We start from the raw sequence: 6,000 nt of genomic DNA on the forward strand, positions 1-6,000 counted from the left end.
AAAAAAAAACAGTCTCAGAATCAGGGGGATCCGTTTGAAGCGTTCCAGAGTTATTACCTCATAAAGTGACAATGGTCAGAATTGAAAAAAAAATGGCCTGGTCACTAACCTACAAAGTGGCTCGGTCCTTAAGGGGTTAAACGGAGTATAATTATTATTATTTATTATTATAGCGCCACTAATTCCTTGGTGCTTTACATGTGTAACAGGGTATACATAGCAAACAATGAGTACAATAATTTCAACAAAAATTAGTCACCGACTGGTACAGGAGGAGAGAGAACCCTGCCGGCGAGGGCTCACAATCTACAAGGGATGGGTGAGTACAGTAGGTGAGGAAATATTTGACAGGTTCCCTAAAAATTTCTGGATTAGTACCGCAGTAATATCTGATATGTATGACGACCACGGTTTTAGGTACTGACCTTGTAGTATGGTATTGGTTAGCGACCAAGTGTGAATAGTTTGGAACAACACACAACTGCCAGACTTTAAATGGAGTATAAAGAACGCCTTGTAAACACCACAACACACGGCTCCACTTCGTACACCTCATACACGTAAAGCTCTGCTACGTACGCCTTGTACACGCACGGCTATGCACACCTCGTACACGCACGGCTCCGCTTCGTACCCCTTGTACATGCTGTGACGGATCAGCAATTGGGTAGGCGCAGTTTCACACAGGAATGCAGCCTGCAGGTTCAAAAACAAAGTGATGGTTTATTAAATGTCCATAAACCAACCAGGAAAACAAAACATATACCTTTTTGTGCCAGAAAAAAAGCTGTTAACAGAACAAAACTCAAAATAACCAGTCCATATGCAGCACGGCTTCAGCAGTTTAAATGTAGTGTTTTTCTCTGCCTCCAGCAGACTCTGAGCAGCACATGCAAGGTCTGCTCACCTTGCACAACACACAGCACACTGAGACAGGAGCAGCTGTCTTAAATCAGGCCTTCCAAGACCTGAACGGAAGGTAAGTGAGCAGCTGATCCCCTCCCCCAGCTTTTCAGCTGCTTGTAAAACCCGGCCCTTTAATGCGGGCCCATTAACTCCCTCTCAGCACTATGTGTGCTGGAGCCTGCTTCTTCGGCGGGTCCTACATCACCGAAGCTTGGTACTTCGGGGACACATACCTCCCGTCCACGACCTGTCCGGTAGCAACCTTACAAACCCCCATTCTGCCCAAAGCGGGAGCCTTGGCACCTTCTGCCACCATACAACAGACCCTTGACAGGGCATCAGCATTCCCATGTTGTTTCCCAGGCCTATGCTCTACCTGGAAACTAAAATCTTGTAGGGCTAGGAACCATCTAGTTACTCGGGCATTGTTCCCCTTCTTTTCTCGCATTCACCGCAGTGGGGCATGGTCCGACACTAACCTGCACCATCTACCTAACAGGCAATATCTCAGAGTGTCCAACGCCCACTTGATGGCTAAACATTCTTTTTCCGCTATAGAGTAGTTCTTCTCGCATGTGGACAGTTTTCGACTGAGGTACATTAGAGGGTGTTCGTCTCTGTTAATCTCCTGGGACAAGACTGCTCCCAACCCGACATCCGATGCATCCATCTGGACCACAAACTCTTTGGAGAAGTTGTGCGCCACCAAGACTGGCTGTTTACAGAGGGCCAGTTTCAATTCCTGGAAGGCCACTTCAGCTTCCGTGGACCACTTGGCCATAGTTGACTTCGTCCCTTTCAGCAGATCCGTCTGCTATCAGGTCAAAGTTAGGGACAAATCTTCGATAGTAGCCCACGATGCCTAGAAATGCCCTGACCTGCTTCTTCGAGAGGGGCTGTGGCCAGTTCAGGATCGCCTCGACCTTATTTATTTGTGGTTTTATTTCCCCTCTACCAACCACGTAGCCCTGATACTTTGCTTCTTCAATCTCCATGGCACATATCTTCGGGTTGATGGTAAAGCCCGCCTTCCTTAGGGCGTCAAGTATGGCTTGAACTTTTCCAAGAATACGTTCCCAGTCCTGGCTGAATATGATGATGTCATCTAGGTAGGGCGCTGCATACTTTTTGCGGGGTGCTAAGATCCGGTTCATGGCTCTCTGGAAGGTGGCCAGAGCTCCCTGCAACCCAAAAGCCATTCTGATGTATTGATAACATCCGTCTGGCATCGAGAAAGCCATCTTCTCTCTGGCCTCTTTGGACTGGGGAATCTGCCAATATTCTTTGGTGAGGTCCAGGGTGGTGATGTACCGAGCGGGTCCTAGCCTTTCAATAAGCTCATCTAACCTAGGTATTGGGTAGGCGTCAAACTTCAAGACCTCGTTCAGCTTCCGATAGTCGTTGCAAAACCGCGATTCTCCATCTGGTTTCGGCACAAAGACTATAGGACTGGACCAGCCACTCTTGGACTCCTCAATCACTCCCAGGTTCAGGATCCGCTTCACCTCTTTCGAGATCACCTCTCTGCAGGCCTCTGGGTCCGATATGGTTTTAGGTTGACATGAACATGAGGCTCTGTGAGTACTTCATGCTCTATGGCCTGATTGAGTCCTGGCAACTCCGAAAACGGGTCTTTATTTTAATGTAGCAACTCTTTGCACTGTTGCTTTTGGGCACGTGACAGTGACTCTGCCACCTTGACCTCTTTCACATAAGCGTCAGGCTCCGCCACTAAACACGAAGCTTCCACGGGTTCCCTATCTCACTATGGCTTAATCAAGTTGACGTGGTACACCTGGTAGGGCTTCCTTCTCTCTGGCTGGTAGAGTTTATAGTTGACCTCACCAACCTTTTCAACTATTTCGTAGGGGCCCTGCCACTTCGCTAAGAATTTGCTCTCCGCTGTAGGTACCAGTACCCGATCCCTAGGATTGAAGTGTCTCACTTGTGCTGATCTATTGTTCACCCTAGATTGCGCCTCTTGTGCTTGGAGGAGGTGCTCTTTCACGATGGGCATCACCCTGGCAATTCTCTCTTGCATTTGGGCCACGTGTTCGATTACACTCTTGCAGGGTATAGACTCCGCCTCCCAGGTCTCCTTTGCCACATCCAGGAGTCCTTGGGGGTGTCAGCCATCCAACAGTTCAAAAGGGGAGAATCCAGTACAGGACTGTGGTACCTCTCTGATGGAGAAGAGAAGGTACGGAAGTAGGCAGTCCCAGTCTAGGCCGTCCTCTCTACGACCTTCTTTAACATTGCCTTCAAGGTTTTGCCAAACCTTTACACCAAGCCATCCGTCTGTGGATGGTAGACTGAGGTCCGTAGTTGTGTGATTTGCAGAGTTTTGCACTACTCTCTCATCACCTTTGACATAAATGGGGTCCCTTGATCCGTTAGGATCTCCTTAGGTAACCCCGTTCTAGAAAAAAAATGGACAAACTCCCGAGCTATATACTTGGAGGAGGAGTTACGTAGCGGCACAGCCTTCGGATACCATGTCGCATAGTCGAGTACCACTAGGATGCACTGATGCCATCTGGTGGACTTTACCAGGGGCCCCACCAGATCCATGGCTATGCGATCAAAGGGCACCTCGATGATAAGTAACGGCACCGGAGGCGTGTCAACAGAGTGGTCAGCTGGCAGGTGGGACAGGACCTACAATAATTTACAATTTCTCGGTGACAACCGGGTCAATACAACCTCTGGAGGATTCGTTCCTGTGTTTTTTCTACCCCCAGGCAACCACCTAACACATGTGCATGGGCCATGTCTAATACCTTACGACTGTATGTTCCCAGCACCAGCAACTGCTCGACGAGCTCCCCTCTCACCTTGGTGACTCAGTCCCCATTGGCGGCAAAGTATGGGTATCTGGTGTCACCCCCGGCTCTTGAGCAACAACGTGAAGTATAGACACATTATCAAATGTCCCTTTAAGAGTTAAATCCCTGAGTTGGGCAGTTCCACAGTTTCCCTTGGACACCTCCAGCTCAGGGATGTTGGCGTCAGGAGATGCTGCCCCATCCTCATCGCCCACAAACACACATGGGAAACTCTTCGGTTACGGCCTGCGGCGAGGTTTCTTCAGGGGTGTTCTGGCTGTCATCTAAGCAACCAGGTGTCACCACTTTCCCCCTCATGTCCCAGAATAATGCACAATCCCGTCCAATTATTATCAGGTGCAACAAGTCTTTAACGACCCCCACTTCCTGAGCTGTGGTGCCACAGTCCGTGTTTACATCCACCCTGGCAACAGGACATTTTTTAGTGTCCCCATGGATACACCAGACACCCACCACCTTCCCAGGAACCAGCCAATGAGGGAGTTTGGCGCTTATCAGGGTTACCAAACTTCCTGAGTCCAGCAGTTCAGACACTTGCATCCCGTTCACGGACACTGAGCACGCCAGAGGGCTCTCGCCGTGTTGATGAACCGCACTAGAGGCAGGGTAGGCAAAGTAGAAGCAATGCCGGCCTATGCTGCAGTCCATTGGCTCAGAGTTCCTGGGCCACCAAGCAGCTATATGGCCAGGGGCATGACAACTCCAACAGAGGATGGATTGGGACTGATTCCCCAGCTGCGATTCATCTGCCTCTTGGACTTTGGACGAACGCCCAGTGAAGATTTAGTCCCCTTCTTTTGGGAGCCCCAGAAATGTGACCTAACCACTGCTAGACCACCCAGGGAGCCCTCTACTGCCCGGTACCTCTCTACTAGGCCCACCAGGTTGTCTGCATTTTGGGGATCTCCCTGGGCAACACAGGACTGAATCGGCTTCGGCAGAGAGTGGACAAACCATCCACGATCCATGACCACTCTCTCTACCATCTGGCTGGGGAACAAGTCTCTGGCTGCAGCGACTTTTGTACCAGGTGCAGAAGATCAAACATTTGTGACAAAGGAGTTTTGTCCCTGTGGAAGTCCCAGAGGTGGACTCGTACTCTGACTGCCAGGGTTATGCCCAGCCGCCCCAGGATCTCAGCCTTAAACTTGCTATACTCCTTAGAGTCCTGCAGTGCCAGATCAAAATACGCCTTCTGTGGTTCCCCGATCAGATATGGCGCCCACTGCTCTGGTAGTAGTATCTCATGGTCCGCCACCCTCTCAAACACGGCCAGAAACGCCTTGACGTCAACCCCCCGGAGTCATCTTTTGCAACGCCCCTCTCACGGTTTTCCTCACCTGGGTCTCATCGCTTTGGCCTGGAGGTGGTGCGGCTTCTCCGATACGGAGGGCCTCCGCCAGGAGCGTCATCTGTTCCTGCTGCTGTATCTATTGCTGTTGAAGCTGGAACTGTTGTTGGTCTGCTGAGCTTGCTGCTGAGGTATATTCGCCTGCACCAGTTGCTTTATCAGCTCCTCCATGTTGCCGGACGAACCTTGCTGGCTGGCGGCCTTCACCCAGGACATATACGTTTTCCTGTAGCAGTCACACTGCCCCTTGGGATTTGTGCCCGCATTCTCCACCAATCTGTGACAGATAAGCTCTCGGGCCGGCGCAGGTTCACACAGGAATGCAGTCCGCAGGTTCAAAAACAAACTGGTGGTTTATAAAATGTCCATAAACCAACCAGGAAAACAAAACATAACAGCCTTTTTCTGGCACAAAAGGTATAATAGAACAAAACTCAAAATAACCCGTCCATATGCAGCACGGCTTCAGCCGTTTAAATGTAGTGCTTCTCTCTACCTCCAGCAGACTCTGAGCAGCACATGCAAGGTCTGCTCACCTTGCACAACACACAGCACACTGAGACAGGCACAGCTGTCTTAAATCAGGCCTTCCAAGACCTGAACTGAAGGTAAGTGAGCAGCTGACCCACCATCCCCCACCCCCAGCTCTTTCAGCTGCTCGTAAAACCCGGCCCTTTAATCCGGGCCCATTAACTCCCTCTCAGCACTATGTGTGCTGGAGCCTGCTTCTCCGGGTCCTACATCACCGAAGGTTGGTACTTCGAGGACACATACCTCCCATCCATGACCTGTCCGGAAGCCACCTTACAGCGCACAGATACGTACACTTCGTACACGCGCGGCTCTGCTCCGTACATCTCGTACACACGCGGCTCCGCTCCGTACACCTCGTACACG

Source organism: Phyllobates terribilis, unplaced genomic scaffold (genome assembly GCF_046119375.1).
Source record: "Phyllobates terribilis strain yellow unplaced genomic scaffold, ASM4611937v1 Scaffold_61__1_contigs__length_8056638, whole genome shotgun sequence".
NCBI classification, from domain to species: Eukaryota; Metazoa; Chordata; class Amphibia; order Anura; family Dendrobatidae; genus Phyllobates; species Phyllobates terribilis.